Here is a 22,775-nt window from a genome sequence, read left to right on the forward strand (position 1 = left end):
TGGGACTGCTGTAGCACAGGGAATATGGGACTGCTGTAGTATAGGGAATATGGGACTGCTGTAGTACAGGGAATATGGGACTGCTGTAGTATAGGGAATATGGGACTGCTGTAGCACAGGGAATATGGGACTGCTGTAGTATAGGGAATATGGGACTGCTGTAGTACAGGGAAAATGGGACTGAGGTAGTACAGGGAATATGGGACTGCTGTAGTACAGGGAATATGGGACAGCTGTAGTACAGGGAATATGAGACTGTTGTAGTACAGGGAAAATGGGACTGAGGTAGTACAGGGAATATGGGACTGCTGTAGTACAGGGAATATGGGACTGTTGTAGTACAGGGAAAATGGGACTGAAGTAGCACAGGGAATATGGGACTGCTGTAGCACAGGGAATATGGGACTGCTGTAGCACAGGGAATATGGGACAGCTGTAGCACAGGGAATATGGGACTGCTGTAGTACAGAGAATATGGGACTGCTGTAGTACAGAGAATATGGGACTGCTGTAGTACAGGGATTATGGGACTGCTGTAGTACAGGGATTATGGGACTGCTGTAGTACAGGGATTATGGGACTCCTGTAGTACAGGGATTATGGGACTGCTGTAGTACAGGGAATATGCGACTGCAGTAGTATAGGGAATACAGAATTGGCCTTGCCTCTGGGCCATGGGTCATGTTTAAAGGCTACAGGAAAGCCCTGGAAAAGACAAGAGGAAGTTGAAACCAAATTTGGGCTCCTTGCTCACATTGGTCAATTTGGGTTCACTGTTTGTGGTGCTCATGGTGGAGGTTGGCTGCTGATGTTTCCCTCAAGGGTTGAAGATGATGTAAGAGCTCAGCAGCTTCCTTCCCTGTGCCTCTAAGGCATAGAGGCCAGAAGCACCAGGAAGCAGTTGTCAGGGGCAGCATAAGCAATATTCCAGGCCTGATCACAGAGGCCTGCTAGGAAGGTCTCCAAGGGTGATCTTGGCCAAGCCCAGGGGAGCCTCCAGAGAGTGCTCTAGGGCCTGATGTCCGGGACCATGCTAGAGGTCCAGGGTATGGTGTTGCATTTCCAAACGAGATAGCAATCGCCTGGTATTGCCAGGGAGAGGTGGTTACCAAACAGGAGATCCCTATCTTTCAGGACCTTCTCTGATCATTTTCTGCGGCTAATCGCCTCATCCCTTCTCCCCTCGGACCCCAACTCTCTTTCAGGCCGGCCAGCCTGCTTGTAATCCACATGATGTGCCTTTTTGCGTATCATTTTCTTCATCTCTTCCCTCACCAGATCATGTCTCCCATCTTCAAAATGATCTTCAGAACTCGCTTCACCCCACCAGTTTCCCCCAGCTTACTCTTTTATGTTCTTGCCTTTCCTTGACACCGCCACTCCTCAGCTTCCTTTTTGTTTACACTAGTGTGTCTGAGTGCTCTCTCAAATCTTGGGACTTTTCATGTCCCTCTGGCCTGTCATTCCTAATTACATTGTTTCTCAAGGACAAGGATTATATCTGTCCTGCCCTTTGACTCTCCCTAGTACAGACCAGCACTCAGCACGTTGGGTCAAAGAACAGAGAGTGGGATTGGCTGGGTCCAGATTGAGGTTTATCACTTGCTGTGTGACCTTGAACAAGCTACATAACCTTTCTGGGCTTCAGTTGTCTTATTTACAAAATGAAGATGATAATGGTCCTTTCCTCGTGGGGTTATTGACTTGGCAGAATGTCTTAGATGTGGCAAGTGCTCAGTAAATGCTGCCTGTCGGTATTATTATTCATATTCGTGTTAAATTATTAGAAACCCTGCCAAAACATGTGGCCTAAAGTGCCACTTACAAATTTTACAGTTCAGCGATGCTGTCAATTTAAATCGGTTACATGTTGGCATCAGAAAACGTGTCTTTCCTGGCCGAAACACTGTTGATTACTCCTGTCTCGCTCATTTCCTCTCTCTTCCTTTGAGAGGCAGGTCCACGAGATCCAGTCTCACATGGGACACCTGGAGACCGGCAGACAAGCAGTCTCTGCACCGTGAGTAATTAACTATGGAGACCAGAGTCCTTTCTCTGATGACACCATGCTAATGGGCTGGGTTTCCTGACCGCGTTTCTGCCTCAGGGGCTTAATGATTCAGCGCAGAATGAGTTCTGTTGTTCGGGTGGACAGAAACACCCTCTGGCAACGTCGCTGGCTTCCCTGATTGCACCCTGTGGAATCCCACCAGTCGTACCCCCGTGACCCCTCCGCTCAACCTGACATGGCCCTATGGGAATGGACATTCTCTCCTCCACCTGTCTTCATCTAATTACCGAGCCCTTAGAGGACTGTGCTCCATACCAACTCAGAGATGTTGAACTGGAATCGGTCATTTCTTCTGAGCTGAGAACTGTGGCTTTTTTAGGAGGATTATTCAGAAACGAATAGCAATATTAATTAGTTTAGTTCCCACACCGTGGTTTCTTTGGAGAAGAGCTCTGCTTTTTGTTTCGTGGTTTCTTTGCCGTTGTAAGGAAAGGTCCTCTCTCGGAGCTGGTCAGACAGGCACCACTGGTTCCCCACACGCTGCGGAGGCCACCCCCTCACCTCCCTGCCGGGCTGTCAGCACGCCCGATTCTGACCACTCGTGCCTCCTTTCCACAGCCTCAAAAGCGTCTCTGGGTTCTGTGCCCACCTCGTTCTCATCCAAACTGTATATCAGCCGTAGGTTGGACAGGTCCACTGTCATGTCTTTCTGGGGCGAGAAGCAGCCTGGGTGCCTTTCTTCTGTGCACAGATTAGTGTCCAATCGGCTCTGTTTGCCTTCCCAACATTCCCGTTGTCGTATGATGAAAAATGGAAAAGCGGTAATTTCGACTGTTTATCAAAAGGGATAAGGAAAATGAGTGTATTTATCATATCTTTATCTCTGTGGATTCTTTCCTGGGCCTTTCCTAGTGATATTTGGTCTATTTTGGGGACATCAGTGTCAGCCTGCCCATTCTTATGGAAAGCCTTAAGGGAGCACTTCTCTGTTTCACACACTAATCTTCCCCTTTGCTTTTTTTTTTCTTTTAACCTCATTACTGTAGGGAATTCAATTGGCAGCCTTTTTACTAGATATTTATAACTCGTATCTGAGAATAATCTCAAAGGAAAAGAGACCTCATTCTGTTTCAGAAGATACTGCATTTTGCTTATTTTGTTTCTAAAGGCAAGAAATTTATTTCTACAGATTTATCTAGCTTTTTTAAAAATTGGCATTGTTATGGCTTTAACAGCTACATGTGTGTATGTGTTTAGAAAAACATTTACAGAGTACTTAGTATAACTTGAATTTTTTCCAGTTACTCACTAGTATATGTGTTTTTCTCCTTTTAAAATGTGTTTCTTTGAATTTATTGGATATGGAAAAAAGATGTGTTTAATGTATCCTTCTAATTTAAGTTCGCTGTCTCTTCCAGCAATTACTCTTTTTTCTCTTTTGTGCAGTAGTAGAAAACGAAATCCAAGCAAGCATAGACCAGATATTCAGCCATCTAGAACGTCTGGAGATTTTGTCCAGCAAGGAGCCCCCTAACAAAAGACAGAATGCCAGACTGTGAGTGCACTGACACCCTCAGCCCGTGAGGGCTAGCCCAGGGGAGGCTAGCGAATATTCTGAAAAATCCATTTACACATTGAAAAACGAGACTCTGTAAAGATAAAGTTCCCCTAAAGGGCACGATTCCATTTCACTGATGCTTCCTCAAAATAAAAACCCTGTGAGGTTAGTGGCTCAGAAGCCTCATGTCTCCTTATGTTGGGTCATTTTGATATTGCCTGCCTACCTGAAGCCTACTGCTGTCGGAGAGGTTGGCTCTGGCCTTTGGTTCCCGCTGCCTTCTTGGGTTGAAATGAAATCTTGCCCTTAATCACTTCAGTCAGTCTGTTTATAATAAGATGCCAATCTTACGTTTGGTACTCCCCCATGAAATTAAAATGAAACCCCCCTCAACACCTCCACCCCAGCCCCTGCTCCCAAAAATTTTATGAAACTTTGTTGATGCTTTACTCGAAAGATGCCCTTGGGCTTCTTCTTGGGAAGCGATATAGTCCATGGAAGGTCAGGGAGAGGTCCTTGAGCCTGCTTCCTGTCACCTGTTGCCTGTCATGCATCCAGACTCAGAGACCAGCAGAGCTTAAGTAAAGCTGCTGGAATCTCGTGGGCTACCACCCGACTGGAACCACAGGCTGCTGCTTTTTTTTCACCATCTTCGATCAAAATCAGGAGATTCTGTTGGAGATATCGCGAAGCAGTGTTGGGAGAAGCAAGGAAGCATCTTCCTTGAATACAAAGGCTGGCCACTGCAGCGTGCTGCCTTGGGTTCCTGACATGTAGTCTCTCTCTCCATCAATTCCAGGCGTGTTGACCAGTTAAAGTATGATGTCCAGCACTTGCAGACCGCTCTCCAAAACTTCCAGCATCGGCGATACGCAAGGGAACAGCAGGAGAGACAGCGAGAGGAGCTTCTGTCTCGCACGTTCACCGCTAACGTAAGCCAGGCTCCGGGGTGGGGATCTGCAGGTACCTGGCAGCTCCCTGGAGCTGCAGCTGGGGTCTTGGAGCTTCATCCTTTTCGGGGGTGTCTGAAGCCGACCGAGGAGGAGGAGACCCACTGGAAGTGACAGTGGCCTTCGTGCATTGCCGCCAACACTAGACCTAGACAGGGAATCTCTTTGGCGAACACAGAAGCCCGAAAAGGAAGCAGTTACACTGAGCGCACGGGCAGAGGTGAAAATGACCTGGTTGGACTGAGAGGTGGAAGTTCACGTGGTGGAAAGGTTTCTTTCTGATCAGATAGAGACACGATGATGAGAACAGAGACCATTTGTCAGGAGGCAGCGTTCCAAAGCTGCCTTTGGGCGCTCAGCACGGCTCTGTGTCTGTAGCTCCAGGATCGGATACATGAAAATGTTTTTGCCCCGAATCTGAGCAGCAGTTTGGAGGAATTTGTTAACAGATATTTTGTTTTGGATGGATTGCTTAACTTTGAGCCTGTTCGAAAGTGGCCTGTTGGCTTGCATGTTTGATTTGGGGGACACCCTTGGCCCTGCCCTTGGATCTCGATAGGATCATTTCCTGCGCACGGCTGTAGAGCACATTGGCCTTTTTCATGTCCTGCATTATATATTTCCACCAAGCGAGGTGGGTTTGGGGGCCTTTATGTTTTGTTTTGTTTCGTTTTACAGAGAGGTTCATTTTCTAATGAGGTCTTAGCGTTCTGAGCCTGCCGTTAGAATTCAGATCAGTCCACATTTCACCGAGGTTTGTCCCTTTGCCGCGTCCCCACTGGCAGTAAATTTCCCTGAGTATTTCAGAATGTGCCTGCATAGATTTTACTTCTCTAGGGTAAGCAGTCACATATCAGTGGTTAACAATTCAAAAGTGTAATGAGGATGTGCTGGTGGTAGAGCGGTAAGCATAGTTCCTTTCCTTTTTTTTTTTTTTTTTTTGTAGTTTCCAGGTTTTCATAGATGCCTTTCAAAAGCATAATGAACTATACAACACACTAAAAGGTTTGTGGGCTTTTGATAGTCATGGCATTGGGTATTCAGGCCTGTTTTAGGCCAGGGACGATCACTTAGAATTATTTTGTTTCTTATCAGCTTGGTGTGGTGCGGAGCACACGGTGCCCTTAGTAAAAATTGACTTGCTAAATGGACTACTTGCTGGTCATTCTGTGAGCTAAAACTAGGATACGTTTTTCCGAGTGATGATGCCCCATTAGCTATTAGAGGGTAAGAAAGATTTGTATATAAAAGGCATTCTGCAGATGCTGGTCAGATGAAGAGAAGTCGCTCATTCATTCATTCAAACGCTGGGGTCTTTTCCCCCCTGAGCATTGGCCATGTGCAGAACACTGTTGACTATGCTGAGAGTAAAGCTTGGGAAAAAAGGCAAAGCCGGGGCTCCTCCCTGGGAGACACTCCTGTGTGAGCCGCAGGGACGGGGAGCAGGTGCGTGGGAAATGATTCCGAACTTGTGCAGCAAAAAAGAGGTGGTTTAGCCTCTTGGTGGTGATTGAAGGAGGTGAGAAGGGCACTGCTTGCCAGGCTGAAGAGTGTGCCATGGTCAGGAGGCAGGAAAGCGGAAGTACGGCCAGTCCCGACTGGCTTCTGTATACAGCCCCCTTTGGTGTAAACTTAGAGCCCCAGGACCAGTCTCAGGGTTTGTCTCCACTGGGTGGTTAAAGAGGGCAGGCTCCTCACTCAGTAGTGAGATGCAGGCCCCGCTGGACTTAGCAGCTCTGCCTGATCTCAGACAAGCTGTTCCACCTCTCTGGGTTTCAGTTTCTTCACCTCTAAAATGGGGACACTATAGTAACTAAGTCGTCACGTTAGAGTGAGGATTAAGTGAACTTAGGGTAATGCGCACACAGAGGGGAAAGCACTTGATCAGTGTCTGTTTTTCCCTCACTTCCTTTCTTTACAGCCATTTCTTGCCCGCTTAGGAGAATTGTCATTCAGGCTACCATTGGGCCTTCCTTGGAAATGGGCTCCTGTATCCTGAGTCTCAATCTAATGGCAGGGATAAACTGTAGATAAAACAGCTGCAGAACCAAAGCAAACCTTTAATACTAATGTGTTAAGGGAAAGCCAAGGAGAGGAACACGTGGACCAAGCTAAGTTCATAGTCAGGGAAGTAGTCAGAGAAAGCCTTTAGGAGAAGGCCAGCGAGGCCTTGAAGGCCTGATGTTGTCTGTCCTAGGCGGTGGTCATGGTAGAGAGGCAGGAATGAATGGGCCTTGTGTAGCGGGACTTGTTTGCAGAGTGCCAAGTCGGAGGGAAGTTGCTCTTCCTCTGAGCGAACAGAGGCCACCCCAGGTCTTGGCTTCGCTTTCTCCTCTCTATTAGGTTCCTCTGATTCTTGCACCATTCCCTCTGGCTGTTCCTCTGGCTTGGCCTTGGCCAAAAGGCAGAGCGGCCAGATGCGGTAGGACCCCAGGAGCTGACCAGCCAGCAGAGCTAATCCAGTGCCTGCGTCTCTTTCACAGGACTCTGATACCACCATCCCAACGGATGACTCGCTGCAGTTCAACTCCTCCCTCCAGAAAATTCACCACAGCGTGGATGACCTCATTGGAGGAGGGCACAGTATTCTGGAGGGACTGAGGGCCCAGAGACTGACCTTGAAGGTGGGGGCCCTTCTGGGGGACAGGGAAAAGGCCCTTTGTTTTGGCCTCATCCAGTGGTTTGGTACCTGCGTTTACATTGCGGTTCCGTATCCTCACATTTTGAGATTTCGATGGAGTCTGGGATCCTTTCTATCAGAGCTGAATTATTGTGAGTCCACGGGTCACCACACTCTCTTCACCAGCAGTTATTTCTTGTGCTTGCAGCGAAGCATAATTTAGCATCTCTCGGTGTCTAGGTCTTTTTCCATTTACCGAACCTGTCATGAAAGTGACTGCTACAAAAGGAACCAAAAAGACCAAGAAATTCCACAATTTCAGAAATGACAGAATCCGCGATTCCAAGAAGGCAGATGCGGCTGTATGGGGCACCTCCCCTTCCCATGGCTTCCCGGAGCACCCCCCCCCCCCCCCCGCACACACAGACCGCCTTGGAACCGAGACCTTTTGTGCTCCTGTAACTGAGCCCCCGTGGGTGGGGTCTTAGGGCCGCCCTGGTAGACCGGCAGCAGACGGCTTCTAGAGCACCGGCTGTTGACCCGCAGCACCGCTAGCACTCTCGTTAGTCACAGGTGTTTCTAGAAGCCCTGCCCCATTGGCTGAGACTCAAACCTACCCCCTCCCCACCCCCAATCCCGGGAGTGGTTTACAGAAACATTACACAGATTCTGATGTCAGTCGTGGTGTTTCAGCCTCAGCCCTTTTCCTGTATCAGCCCTGTTGGATAATGGGGTGTGGGCTGTGCCTATTATCAGGGTGTGGTCCCCTGTGAACGAAGCACTCCCAGCCACTGAGCTGTGAGAAACAGTCAGTCGGAAGTGTGAGCTTTATCTTAGTTTTTGTTGGACCACGTTGAGCCTGTCAGCTCCGCAGGACTTTGGTACGTGGCTGGACAGCCCCTGCCATCTTTACTAAGGAGAGGGTTGGGCGAGCCGTGAGGGACACTTGACCTCCTGCCACTGGCCATGGTGCTTCTGATGGTCTAGAAGTGTGGTCTCTGACAGCTTCACAGGTGCCTCTCTTTCCGAGCGGCCACCTGCCGTAATCTCAACTGATAAGTGATGACTCATCTGCCCTTTCTTTGGAAAACTGTCCATATCCCAGAAAAACAGTAAAACCCTTTTGTTTATTTATGTTAGAGAGCGTGCGCAAGAGCAGGGGTTGTGGGGAGCTTGCAGACGGAGAGGGAGAATCTTCAGCAGTCCCCATGCCCATCCGGCGCTTGATCCCACGACCCTGAGATCATGACCTGAGCTGAAATCAAGAGTTGGGACACTTACCAACTCAGCCCCCCAGGCGCCCCAGTAAAACCCTTTTAGAATAAGACTCACCACACTGCACTAACGTCGACCTAGTGGGGATTAGTTAGAGCTTCTTGTGAAACCCAGTGTTCATTTCCCAGCAAAGTCTGGTGTCACGGGGGAGTCCAAGCAGCATCTGTCCCTAGGCTGTCCCCAGAAGGAAGCGCCGGGAAGCCTGAGAGGCGGGTGGGATTGGAATGTGAGTTTTCTAACACTTTCCTCCACGCACCTACCACTGCCTACCTGCCTTTTGTCTCCTGATTCCCGCCACCCACCTCCCACCCCACTTCCGTTAGGGGTTTCTCTGCCTAAACCATTGGAAAGGAACATAGAGAGCATGAAGGAACTGGGCCGTGATTTGGAGAAATTTGTGTTTGGAAAGGAATACCTTTTTTTTGAAATTTATGTTAATTTTCAGGTGATTGTAGAAGCTTGCTACTTGCACTTTGTACAGTGATGAAATAATCTGCTCTCAGAGCTAAGCAGACTCTTTAGTGAGAGCCTAAATTTTACCATCACTGTCGTGGAAAAAACACATTTCTGGCCTCCTCTGGCAACAGTTAAGTTGGACTTGAGAGATCCCTCTCAGGCTTGTTCGTCATTGCCTGGGCTGAACCCAGGTTTTGAATTCCTGTCCTCACGTCGTTTTCACTTCTGCCTCTTCTCTCTTGCTCGTTAATGCATCGTTGGTTTAAAAAATGCACGGAGGGCGTTAGGCTGGGTGCCATCCGTAAGGAAGCGGTGGGTGGTGTGTGTGGAAGTAGGTTAGGGTCTGCCCCAGGAGTCATTTATACTTGTTACTTCGTAAGAAATTGAGTGTGCTTAAAAACAAAACTTAGAAAGCAGAGAGGAAGGGCATGCTGGGTGGTGTGTGCTGTTGATTTAGGAGTAAAATACCCTTTGGGTTTTGGTGGCGTTTATGTAAGGGGTGGCTGTGTTGGTGTGTGTCCTTCCATGTCACCCACGTCAGACCCTCTGGTAAACATGGATGTTGACCCACACGTTACACGCCAAAGAATCCCAGAGGTTTCTACTCTACAAGGTGAATGGGCTGACAGCCAGGATTTCGGAGTTAGGGAGCAGAGGAAGAGTTTTTTGATGTTGCCCTTTCAAAAAAAGTACATAAAACATTCCAACATCAAAAAATTCTCTTGAGGTATAATGTCCATACAGGTGTACAGATGTAATTTGCCCGGGTCATTGAATTTTGGCAGATGCACACCCCTTTGTAATTCACACTGCTCTCCAGACAGAGACCATTTCCATGGGCCCTGGACAATCCCTCCTGCTTTTGCCAGCCAGATGATTCCTCCTTCCAGGGAACCATTGTTTTGATTATCTCACCATAAAGTAGTTTTGCCTGTTACTGAACTTCATTTAAATGGATTCGGAAGCGTGGCTTCCTCTCAGGAGTGTTTTCCAAGCTCTTTCATATTGTTCATGTCGGTCATTAGGTCCTTTTTTTTTTTTTTAAAGATTTTATATATTTATTTGACAGAGAGAGAGACAGCGAGAGAGAGAGCAGGGGGAGTGGGAGAGGGAGAAGCAGGCCTCCACCGAGCATGGAGCCCGATGCGGGGCTCGATCCCAGGACCCTGGGATCATGACCCGAGCCGAAGGCAGCCGCTTAACCAACTGAGCCACCCAGGCGCCCGGTCATTAGGTCCTTTTAATTGTCAAGGAGTATCCCCATCATGCCGATTCACTGGACATTGTTTACCTATTCTCTGGTTGACGTACACCTGGATTATTGCCAGTGTTTGGATATTCTCCTGTGTTTTCCATCAGAAGCTTTATGTTTAATTCTGTGATCCATCTCAAATTCATTTTTGTGCATAATATGAATTGAGGGTCTTCTCACACACATATACGTATATGATACATAGGAGACGTGTGTGTGTATACATGTCCATGATACGTATGTGAGCTAGAGTCCATTGTTCCAGCACATTTGTGGAAAAAACTTTTCTTGCCTCCCTGCTTTGCTCTGGTACCTTAATCAAAAGTCATTTGACCGTAAGCGTCGATCTATTTCTGATTAATGCTGCATTTTATATGCTTTAGGCATGACCAGGAGACTGTCTATTGGTAAAGTCCCATTCCTTGGCAAGACGAGTTGATCGTTGTTTTTCGTTCTCTGCTTGTCTGCCCCAGGGGACTCAGAAGAAGATCCTCGACATCGCCAACATGCTGGGCTTGTCCAACACCGTGATGCGGCTCATTGAGAAGCGGGCTTTCCAGGACAAGTACTTTATGATTGGTGGGATGCTGCTCACCTGTGTGGTCATGTTCCTCGTGGTGCAGTACCTGACATGAGCCAGCCACGCCCCGAGGCCACCATCGTTCCCACGAGTGAGAGTCTGCGTGAAAGCGTGTGCGTGAGCGAGAGAGGGGGGCCCAGAGGCTGCCTTCTGAAATGTATGCCCTTCTTAACTGTGAAGACCACTTGGAAGTAATTGTGATCTGTAACCTAGTGGGAGTTTCAAACCTGCTCTGTGTTCTGTGATTCCTTGGAGGGGGCAGTTAGTGCCACCACGCTGCACGGCGCTTAGGCAATGAAAGAAGTACCTGTTCTCTTTCTCTCTTTCTTGCCCTCACTGGGGGAGGAAGTGACGGTAAGGGTAAGGGAGGAAGAAGGAAGCAGGAAGGAGAGGATGGCTTTGCTGGTTTTGTCCACATAGCTGCCGCGCACCCTGGGAAGCCTTTCATAGTGAGCCTTGCAGATAGGACCGTCCACTTGGTCATCATCTGGCCTTTCTGGCCCCTAATGGGTAGGTCAGAGCAGAAGCAAAACGGAGGAGGGGAAAGAGGCCTTCTTTCCCTACATCATTGTAACAGATGGATTTCCATGCTCTTGGTACTAGCTTCCCCCATCCCCCAGGGACATGCAGATGACTAACTGCCGATACTTGTCACCCTTCCCTGGAAGCAGCTACCTAGAGGAAACAGAGGCACTGATGCTATTGCAGACAGCAAGTAAGATTTTCCACATTAGGGTGTTGGGTGTTGCTCCTTTCTAAAGTGAGGCCAGTATTATTCCCTGAGAATGTTTGGTCTTGAGACTGAAGACCCTAATCACTGGTTTTTTTTTCCAGTGGTTAATAGAGCGGGTGGTTTCTGCAGTTCCAGGACTGCAGCCTGGCATCATGCCCAGGCCCTGGTGGGCCTTTGCCCCTGAGAATGTCGCTGTATGCGGAGGTTAGTGTTGTGTCCATTAAAGCGTCTTCTGTAGTGTTAGCGTCTCTGATTCTCTGGCTGTCTTCCCTTCCCTGAAATCTAGCAGCTGCCAGCCAGGCCCCCATTCTGCCCAGCCATTGTGGGCAGGCACCACCCTGGAGATGTCCCTGGCGTCCTGTGAGTCTCTGTTGTCAGGGACCGGCACCTTTTTCTCTCTCTGGCCAACCGTGGATCAAGGCTGCACCAGGACCTGGTGTATTGTGAAATTTATTGTAAAGCCAGCCTCTGTGTTGTGAGTGAGCACTGCAAGTTCCAGAAAGACCTGGTTGGCATGTGTTTTCATGTGTCACAGGCCCTACCAGCCCCTAAGCTCACTAGCCTTGTGGCAAGACATAAAATAATACTTGGAATTTCCCGGAACTGGAACCCGGGTCAGTATTAATCCACCTGGGATTTTCCTGCCTCACCTGCGTCCTATATGTGTTTTTTGTCACCTGGACGGTCACCTGTCTTCTCTTCCTTTTCTGTGTGTGTTCCATTCCACCTCCCTTATTTACCTCCCACCTGTTTCTGTAGCAGTTTTGTTGTTTTTAGGCGTACCTTCTGGCGAATGTGTCTTAGTTGTCACAGATTTTCAACATGAGTTTCCCCTGGTACTGATTTCACACTTGGTGGGCTGTTGCTCCTACCCCTCTGTGCTAACCGAGGGCCCTGGATTTCCAAGGAAAGGGGGATCTGGGACCCCGTCATAAAAGGGTTGCGGGTCCTTCCAGAGTGAGAACGGTGGCCTGGAGGGGAGACAGAGGAGTCTGGGCGTCTTCAGACCTAGGTCTGACTTTGGGGAGGTGAAATTTCCAGCACCTCCTAGCTCCCCTGCCAGCACAGGGATCTTAGCAGTCCATAAAAAGAGTTCCGTAAAATGGATTTTTAAACTGCACAGATCCAGTTGTCCTATCCCTTGGGCATCTAGGGATCCTGCCGAAGAGCACCCTTTAGAGGAAGGTGCATAAGGAACAACTAAGCCATTTGGAGCTGGACTCGGGGCGGGGGTGGGTGTGGAAACTCCCCCAACACCCCATCCTGCATGGCTGATGTGATAGATCTGTTTGTTAGGTACACCAGCGTGCTTCGACACTTGCCCTCCCAGTGAGCGCTGGTCTTGGTGAGCCAGAGGTAAGGCTTTCTGTCCTGCTGCACTTTGAGAGCCATTCTCCCGACTTTGTAATAAAAATTATGAAGACAGTTTGTGGGTCTCTACCACCTGGGGCTAGGAAACAGCCCCCACAGTGTGTCTGGAGACCCAGAGGCACGGAGATGGCACAAGCTGGCTTTCAGGGCCTTGTGAGAAACACACCTTGGCCTCACTGGGTGCTCCTGTCTCCACAGCAACCCCCCTCTCCCCCCCCCCCCCCCCCGCCAGAGCCTAAGGAAGTGGTCCAGGCTAGGGAAGGAGCACCCTCTAGTGGAGCTGGGGTGAAGCCTTAAGTCAAGCAGGTGAGAGAATCTCCAGGGGACAGCATCTTTGACCCTGTACGGGATTTGGGTGTGCCTGTGGCAGTTGAAGACAGGTGGGTTGTCAAAGAACTTGGGATTATCTTCATTCCATGGAAGTTTACTCCAGGTGTGACCACTTTAAGAAAAACCAAACTCAAAGACCCAAGTAAGTAGGAGAGTCTTGATTTTTATACGAGGCTTCACTGCTGGGATTTCCCAAAGTTTTTGCCCTGATGAATTCAAGTGGGTTTGATTTGCAGATTTGGATTGACACCCATTGTTTTTGAAACACGTCAGTTAAATAAAGTTGGGATTGATATTTTTTTTAGAAAAGTATCTTGTATAAGTATGGCCCCTTTTTTAAAGTTTCCAGGCCGGAGATTCTCAAACACTGCTCCGTGGCCAGGGGCTAGGCTGGCTGCCTTAGAAGCAGCGGGAAGCTTTTTTAAAATTATAGATTCCTGGGGGCCTATCCCAAACCTTCTAAATTAGAGTATTTTTTAAGTCTCTAAGGTAACTCTGATGTGTGTATTTTGGAACCACTGTCTTTTAGACATAAGGCTTTTGGCTTAATCAAAGATGATACCATTTGAAAATAAATGCTGAACTGGGCGGGCATATATGTGTAAAGAACAAAACTTATCGAGTCCAAAATAAAGTCTCATTTGTTTATATCCTCTCTTATTCCAGAAAAGATTTGAGGAAATTTACAGGAACTGACTAAAACAGTGCAATATGAAGAGATGAAGACCAAGAGCAAATCAGAGTAGAGTGTCATTACTAAGAAAAAAAAACCCAAATGCAAGTCATGAAGCCCTTCCAGAATTGTTCTGGGTCTGCTTCTGAACCCCAGCAGCCAGAGCAAAGAGAGAAGCATGATCTGTCACTGTGTCAGTGCGGGTGGGGATGCCATTTGCTCAGAGGAAAACCCGGACCCTTACTACTGCTAGCTTGTGTGTGGCCCTTCCTGGAAGTCAGGTCTCCCTCCCCTCTGCTCTTCACAAACCCTCCGAATCAGGTCATGTATTATCCCCATTGTGCAAGTGGGCTGAGATTCAGTGACCTTCTCCAGGCCCCACATCTGTCTGGCTGTATAGCCCAAGCTCATGACCATGGTACTGAGGCGCCTCCCGTGCCCGGGATGAGGGGCAGGAGATGTAGGCAGGGTGCCAGGATTGCGTGTAGGCTGTAAGGCACTTGAGCCTCACAGGGCAGGTTCTCTGTCCTAAAGTATTTTCCTAACTGAATTCGGGAGAGGGCATTTGTGGGGAAGTTTCTCAAGTGGAGAATGCGCGCTGTACTCAGGCCTCGCCACTAGGGGGCGACATAACCCTACCTGTGGCTGAGCTGTCCAGCACGGGGCTCTGGGCCTGAGGCCTCGTTTGTTTGGAAGAGGAGGAAACAGCCATACCCTTGGGTTGGTTCCTTTTACATACAAAATTCCCTGCCGAGTGGTGGTTCTGGGCTGTTGCTTGGGGTTCTCAGGATATGGCCACAAAAGACCTGAAATCTATTAGTTCTGATTTTCAGACTCGCCTTCCGTTCAGTCTTTCCCTCAGCACGTGGACATTCTTGCAAACAAGCATGGAAAACATTTCTCAAAGCGTGTGTTCATTCCTACTCCCCTTTTTGTGTCCTTTCATTTCACGTGGCACTTGGGATAGGAGGGAGGTGGGATGGGGCCAGGGCATCTGGTAGGTCCTTGGCGCCCTCCAGTGCAGTTGGTTAGTTCCCTGCCTCAGGAACCCCTCTGTGAGCATGCCCTCCCCACCTCCCTACATCCTTCTGGCACAGGGTGCTCAATCTTGGCTCTACACGGGGATTACTTCCGGAGCTTTGTGGGTCTTACCCTGATTTGATGTAATTGGCCTGGGTGCACCCTGGGCATGAGGAGTTTTGAGGGTTGTCCAAACGATTAAAACGTGTAGACAAGGGTGAGAAAGACTGCTTTAGTCCTAGGGCTTTCTACCCGAGGTGAGGCGGTCCCCCCCGCCCCCCAGGAACTTCCCTGTGGCCACACCAGGGACCCACCGCCCTGAGCAGCGGGGGTGGGCTTCGGGAGGCTGGAAGCTTGACTCTCCCATCAGGTGGGGGAAGGGGCCAAATCCTTCCTGGCCAGTGGGGCCCCCTCATTGACTGGTGCCTCTGTGTCAGTTGAGTGGAGCAGCTCAGTGGGACGAGCCAGCCTCGCGCTGCCACCTCTGGTGCACCTCTCAGCCCTCCCCACCACCCCCTCCCCAGTTCTGCATCCTCCCCAGACCGCTTGGGCTTCTTGGAACCTTCTGTATCTTTGCACAAGATGTTTCCTCTGGCGTGTGCCACAGACTCCCCCACAATGCCACGTCCCCTCCAAGAAGCCTGTCCTGCCACCCCGCAACATACCCCTGGCACCGCACGTCTGGGGGACGGTGGCGGGAAGGGCTTCACTACGGGGACTTGTGTGCATCCTGTGTACGGAGAGGTAGGTGTTCAGTCGTGACTGGGGCTACTGGCCTGCAGGAGGGCACTTGGTGAGCCCAGCCCAGGCAGGTAACCGATTTCTGAGAAATGAGTACAATGGCTCAGCAAAGCTTTTGTGGCCAGGCCAGGAGGAAGCCAGAAGGTTCAAGGCCACTGATGCCACTAGCCGTGTGCTATGGTTGAAGTAAAAGGGTGTGGGACTTCGTGAGCAAGAGTGCATCAAGGATTGTTAGGGGAGAGGCCAGTAGGGTGACCAGTTCCTGTTGGTTTTAAAGCTCAGGGTCCTGACTCCTGGTAACCTCCCCAGGCCGGGGCGAATCCGGATGGTTGGCCACCGTGGCTACGCTAGAGGCTGAGACAACCCTGACAGATGCAGAGCACCCAGGAATGGGGGCCTGTGACCTTGGAGGCTGACCCCTGACCTAGAGATTCCACTAGTGGGGGCTCATCGGCCCCTCCTCCTGGGCACCTGTGATGCCTCCCAGAGAGTCGACGTGGCCTTGACTGGGCCCTACAGCCGAGCCTGCCCAGCGCCCCAGTCCTTTCGGACACAGCCACCAGAGCCCGGCATGCACCTGGCACCCTGTTCAGTGTCTCAGGGCCCAGGTGGGTTGGAAGCAGCCCCTGTCTCTGCAGCTGCAGTAAGGAGCAGTGAGGGCCCGGGATCCAGGGTGCAGGCGGCAGCCTCAGCTTTGGGGTAACCCCCATCCCGTGTCCCTTCCCACAGCAGATGCGGGGCCCAAGTGACCTGGTGTTTGTAGAGACCCAGAGGTCTGGGGCCGCGGCTGCTTCCTGGAGAGCTTACCAAGTCCGGATTCGGGGTCTTGCCCCCAGAGCTGCGGAGCTGCTTGATCTGGGAGGCGGCCCGGGGCTCAGGGTATTTGTGTGAATTTTCTAAGAGAGTCTCCTGCGCAGCCAAGGTTGAGAGCACTGCTCTAAATGCCTCCCAGGTGTGACCGGTGGTTATTCCTGTCTAACTGGGAGGACAGGAAGGGCTCACGTGAAACACCTGGAGGACAGAGTGACCTGCGGATGTGTCCAGGGTAAGGGACAAGAGTCTAGAGTGGCTGTCACAGTGGGCTAACTAGGAGGGCTTCCTGGGAGAGCGAGGTGCTGGCCACAGTTACCGAGCTCTGACCAGCCTGGAGCCACCAAAGGCAGGGAGTGCTGCTGGGAGGGCTGACGCTGGTGTCCCCTTGGCTCACAGCTCCCTGACACAGGTGTTGCCGCTCAGAGGCCCGAGAAGCCCGAGGCGGAGCCGGGTCGCTGATGGGCAGTAACTCCTCAGAGGCAAGCGGGTGTCCCCGCCCTGGGCAGCCGGGAGGCCATGCCACCCCCTCCCTCCCTGGTCCAGCCAGCGAATGGGCTCCCCGTTCCTGCCCCTGGGACCGTGTGGGCAGAGCCCACCGTCTGGCTCTACCCACCTCCAGGCCTGCTCTACGAAGAGTTTCCCGTGCCCAGGGCGTGTGCAGAGACGGAGGCAAGGAATCGGGAAGTTGGACCCCTGTGGGAGGAGAAGACTCACCGCTGCCCCTCCGACCTGTCCACATTGGCGTGAATATCAGCAGATAAAACCCTGAACTCTCCTGCATGTTGTCCAAATGCTGGGTGCTGTATGCACGGGGCGGGTGTAAATTCAGTGTCCGTGAGAATTTTTTCCAGGGAACTTTTTCCTTACCCCTCCTTTACTCCCTTGGCAGAGGGCAGCTTCTCTCGGAAGGAGAGCCTCTCGGAAGAAGAGCAGAATTCCAGAATGGAAGTCATGGCCACCTCCTTCCATGAGAAAACATCTTGGAATCAATTTTCTGAGGTCCCCCATTTGGAGGGAACAGCATTTAATGAACGATGTAGAGGGCCTGAGATACTAAAGGGGGAAAAAAAGCTCAATCCTAGTATTGTACCCTCTTACTACAAAAAGTCAATTTAATAATGACAAGGGGGCGCCTGGGTGGCTCAGCCGGTTGAGCATCTGACTCCTGGTTTCGGCTCAGGTCATGAACTCGGGGTGGTGGGAGCGAGCCCCTCATTGGGCTCCACGCTCAGTGGGGAGTCTGCATGTCCCTCTCCCTCCCGCTCTGCCCCTCCCCCTGTTCACACTCTCCCCCCTTCTCTAAAATAAATCTTTTTTGTAAATGACAGGAGATATCACGGGGTGGTGTTAGGTGCCAAGCAAGTGGATTGGACACCAGAGACCATGTTCAGAGGACAGTTTGTCTAGACAGAGGTGGGAGTGGTGACGGAGTCCTTTCTGGAGGAGGGAGGATTTGAGCTGGGTAGAGAATGGATTCGTGGCCAGAGCTGTGGTACTGACTGATATTCCTGGGGACTCAGGGAGGAGAGCTCAGTTCTCAGCTGTCTGGGTTTGGGGTGTCCTGTGGAAAGAGTGGGGAAGTATTGTGTGGGAAGCAGTAAGGGGGTGACAGGAGGCACTGGTGTGGATACCAGCAGGGGTCCCTAGCTGTCCTCCCGAAACCAGAAATGTGGGAAGGAGCCCCGCTCACGCCCTGGACTCTGGACCCAGGAGCTCAGTAAAGGGGTGCATGCTCGTACGGCATCCTCATCTGGTGTAAGTGTGCAGGAGAGGGTGTGCTGGGGCTCTGGGTGGCCAGTCTCAGGAGCACCCAGCAACCTGGACTCCTCCGACCTGGTGAGACCGCCAAATGGGCTTGGGTATGGGGGGCTGGCACTGCTGCATAGCCTGAGGTCCCCTAACAGCTCATTTTCTTGATGGTGACATGCAGATGAGACCTAGTGGAGAAGTCAGCCTGGTGTGGGGTGCGGACAGGCTCAGCTGTCCTGGGAGGACCTGACCCCCAAGGACCCTGTTGCACTTTTTGAGATGTGACCTAGGGTGATGGAGGTGGTGCCATACTGTTTGAGATGCAGATGTTAGACGTGGTTTAGAATCCTGATTTTTCCACTCTTAGCAGGGCAGGCTTGGGCCTGATCACCCTAACCTGTTTCTCTGTGTGTATCATGGGAATAATAATAATAAAGAATGGTGGTTCATATGGCCACACTCGGAGCTTTGCCAGGAAGTGGCATTGATTTGTAAGGAGGCAGAAGAGTTTATGTTGGGAATCGAGCAGGCCTGGGTATGCAGCTCAGCTCCATCCCTTACTAATTGTGTGACCTTGAGCAAGTCACATCACTCAAGCCTCTGTTCTCCTCTAGGGATGAATAGTGCCCATCTCCCAGGCCGGCTGGGGGCCAGTGAACACTGCAATGTAGCTAAAGTGCTTACTGCACAGGCTGGGCCATAAGGAGACAGTAGCTGAAGTTGTTAATCCGCATTGCAGAAGACCTGAGTCTGGTCGCTTCCTCTTCAATTTGATGTGGTGGTTAGTCAAGGATCTGATATCCCCGCAAGTACCACCAGTCTCCTCCAGTTGGACTGTGTTTGGGAATAGGTATCGTGTGGATATAATACTGAGTTTGGTGTCAGAAGACCTGAATTCAGGTCCCCACTTGATTACCGCCGTCTCTTTCTCGATCTCAGTGCCCTCGTGTGAAAGGGGGATGGTTCATACTGACCTTCCTCAGAGTTGTCGTGAGGACAGAATGATCGGGCATGTGGGGACCAGTGAGGATGCTCTGGACTGTGAGAAGCAGCACCCCAACTCCAAATAGCTAAACAGAGCTTGTGCAGCTGGGGCAGGCTGCAGGGTTGGGTGATTCAGGGCTCGGGGCCCTCACGCCTCAAGGGCAGGCTGGGGACAGCCTCGGTTCCCCGAGGGTAGTGGAATTCGGCGGGAGGATGGAAGAGAGGCCAGCGTGATGGTTGAAAGTTCAGACTGGAATTGTTGCCCGCTCAGGTTCCTTAGTTTATTCACTCAGTAACTGGTACTTGAGCACCCACTACGTACCAGTCATGGGGCTGGGCCTTGGAGCACCAACATGATTTCACAAGGTCTCATCTGTATGAGTGATCTACTGTTGTGTGACAAGTCACCACCAACACACAGGGGCTTACAACAACAATACTCAGGTGTTATACCTCACGTTGCCAAAGATCTGGAATTAGGACGTGGCCTGGCTAGGATGGCTCGCCTCGGCTCCATGGTGCTGGAGCCTCAGGTGGAAGATTCCAGGGCGGGGGAGGAGACTCATCGGAAGGTTCAGTCACACTGAACCTTCTTGATGTGCGCTGAGCTGCTCAGCCAGGGCCGTGTACGGGACCCTCCCCCCCCCCCCCCCCGCACAGTCTGTGCTTTGTGGCCAGGCCTTCCTCGCAACGTGGTGGTTCCCAGAGTGAGCGGCGCAAGGGAGACAGCCAGGTAGGAGCTGTATCCCTTTTATGACCAAGTCTCAGAAGCCACGTGCCATCAGTTCTGCCCTACTACCTGGGCCATGCCAGTCTCAAGCCCCCCCACCCCCACCCCACCTCTCGGGGGGGAAAAGTGTGAGTCACGGTGTTAAGAAGAGCAGGTGGGATAAACCCATGGGCCTGGCCGCCTTTGGAAAGTACAGCCTGCCGCACTCCCCTTGAATAATGTGCACATCTAGCTCACAACAATAAAACGTGCAAACTCGATTACCATAGGTACCAGGGAGTGGCTAGCCACCTGAGACACTGGGGGAGGCTTTTGAGCTGGATCCCCAGATGAGTCAGATTTGACCGAGCGCAGCTTGGGAGGAAGGTCTCGGAGGGAAGAGTGTGAGCAAAAGGGTGTACCCAGGAGGGGTGGAGCTCAGGCTTGGAGTCCAAAGCCAGACACAGGGTTCCTGAAAGTAGGGTCATTACTCTCCGCCCTCCTCCGTTCCCCACCCCTCCGCACACAGTAGGCACTTAAGAAATGTTGTTTGAATTTGGAGTGAACAGTGTGTGTCAAAGTGATGCAGTTGGGCCTCCTGGAGGAGGGGATGTGGGATGAAAACAGGCAAGAAGGCACTGTTTTGTTGTAGGAGCCTGGCGTCCTCCTTAGTTGCTGGCTTTTCTGTATTTTTTAGTGTCTCTGAAAGAGTTCCCAGGAGCCGGTAGCAGTACCCAAGTCACTTCTCCTTCCTGTCCCTCGCCCTGGGCAGGGTTCTTAGGTCCTCTTCCCCTGCTTCCTGGACCCCAACCCACACTGCTGCCCCTCTTAGGGTGGGAAGGAGGCCACGGGCTGAGGAGCCTGGGATGGAGGGGGCAGAGGGGAAGTGAAAGGGTCAAGAATGGAGAATGAGGGGAGAGAAGATTAAATTGGTCAGTGGGTACAGTGCCAGAGCCCAAATCCCACGCTGCAAATTGCTTTCTTTCCTTGACACTTGTCCCAGAGAAAGGCCCAATTAAAATAGCACCTACTGGAAATGGCAGAGTAATCGCAAAGGCAGCTGGTTCAGCCCATCTCCTGGAGCGCGCGGGGCAAGTCTCGAGCTTCGGGAACATCCCTGTGTGAGCTCAGATCCCCCTGAGCTCAGGGGCAAGAGGGCCCGAAGCAGCAAAGACCAGCAGAACGGGCTGCCCCAGCATCGGGCCTGTCTCAGACCCAGTACAGCAGCCTGAGAATGGCCTGGAAGTGTCTCTGGGGGCGGGGCGGGGGGGGGCATTCTGCGTTGGCAGGGTAGTTCAGTGGGCTGGCACGAGGGGCTGAGATGAAAACTGCCGGGTTCCAAATCCCAGAAGAGAGGAAAAGTGGAGCTGGAAGGGGTCTTGGGGACCACCAAGGCTGACCTTGGGGAGAGTGACTTGCCAAGGGTCATTTAGCCAGTTGGTAATGATCGATCTGGAATCAGAATGGAGGTCACCTACTCCCAATCCAGCATCCTGCTGCCCACGGGCATTCTCACCATGCCCCCTGGGCCTGGCCCTAGTGTGTGGCCCTCACCCCAACTACGATCCCATGGCCTGGCACTGTACTATTTTCTTGTCAGGCACAGCTAACTCAGGGTGGCAGCCCCAAAGGCTTTTCTGATTTGGGGGCATCTCCCAAGGCCCCTCAGATATTGACATGAACTGGCAGGCACATTGCCAGATCGTGATGTCCCTAAGAGGATGCAAGACAGGAGGCGGACAGTGCCCATGCCCACAGCCGGGATGGTGGGTTCCAGAGGTGCCCACTTGCCACTATAGTGAAGCCTGGTGGTAGATGGCATTCTCCCCGTTATCCACTAGACAATAGCTCATCCACCCAGAGTCAGTTTCCATGGTAACAGCAAACTCCTTACCCATCATTTTCATCCTTAAAGATTCCTACCCCAGCTGCCTGAGCCTGGGCTCCTTGCCCAGCTGCCACACCAGGCACAGCTCCAGATCCCAGGTTTAATGGTAAATTGTCAGGCTGCCAGCTAGGGCCTCCTGGGAGGTACCTGGTAACTGGCATAGCCCTTGAAAATGGCCAAATAATCACTTCTTAATTGGGTTAGGAACTTGCTCCCAGGGGCCCCCTCTTGCTCCTGTGTCAGAACCATCTCCCTCCTCTCCTTTGCAGCTTAGCAGTAGAGATCTTCCCCATTCCCCTCTGCCCAACCTCCTAGACCAAGATAATGCTAATCAAGGCTTCTCCAAAGCCAGCTGCAGCTGCTAACCCCGGCGGGCGGGGGGGTGGGGGGTGCGGCGGGGGCAGGGAAGCCTCTAGTCTGTGGGGCCCAGGAAACCCAGCCTCCGTGGCCAAAGGGCAAGAGAACACTCAGGGTGGTCTGTACATCCCACCCTCCCTCCCTCTCCCAGCCAGCCCTGTTCATGGCCTCTGTGTGGTGCTTCCGCCTCTAACCATCACCACCTTGATTCCCCAGCTCCAAGTGCACTCCCACCAGGAAGTCTTCCTTTCTAAACCATTTTTCTCTGCATCCTCTCCGCATGGCTATATTTGGTTTCTGCAACATAACTTTGTATATATTGCGTCAGGGAGAGGGGGAGATTCCTGGACCTTTTTTTTTTTTTATTTATGAAGCTATTTTTTGGTGTATTTTCTGTACTGGAAAATTCTTGTAGTGGGTGTATGGTGTTTATCTGCTCAGCATCCCATCTCTGGACTACAAGCCCATATGCCCTTCTGCTGGCAACATAATCTCTCTTTCCTGTGTAAGACCTGTTCCATGGGATTCAGCTAGAACTGCCTCCTCCAACAGGGGGAAGCGCCAGAAATAGGCCTCGTCAATCCAGGGACTCTATCAGGAGGCCATGGTGGTTGGTTCAGGGATGACTACATGACCATGCAGAGCCAATCAGAATCTTCCCTGGTATTCCTGTGGACACTGCTGGTTCCCTGATCCATTCTCCCC

General features: G+C 51.4%; 1 protein-coding gene and 1 pseudogene across 3 annotated transcripts in view; both read left to right on the forward strand.

Annotated features, from left to right (window-relative positions):
- The window catches only part of LOC114203860 (leucine-rich repeat-containing protein 37A2-like), a 51,955-nt gene extending 49,935 nt beyond the window's left edge, over nt 1-2,020 (forward strand). For all 3 annotated transcript variants that reach the window (XM_088028219.1, XM_088028220.1, XM_088028221.1), the window contains one exon: nt 1,959-2,020. The gene's annotated coding sequence lies outside the window, so the exon portion shown is untranslated. The remainder of the gene's footprint in view (nt 1-1,958) is intronic.
- LOC148163380 (Golgi SNAP receptor complex member 2-like) lies at nt 1,965-12,860 on the forward strand (annotated as a pseudogene).
- Nucleotides 12,861-22,775: the final 9,915 nt, after the last annotated feature.

This window comes from Eumetopias jubatus, unplaced genomic scaffold (genome assembly GCF_037043125.1).
Source record: "Eumetopias jubatus isolate StellerSeaLion01/CBP00866 unplaced genomic scaffold, mEumJub1_p1.0 scaffold_10, whole genome shotgun sequence".
NCBI lineage: Eukaryota > Metazoa > Chordata > Mammalia > Carnivora > Otariidae > Eumetopias > Eumetopias jubatus.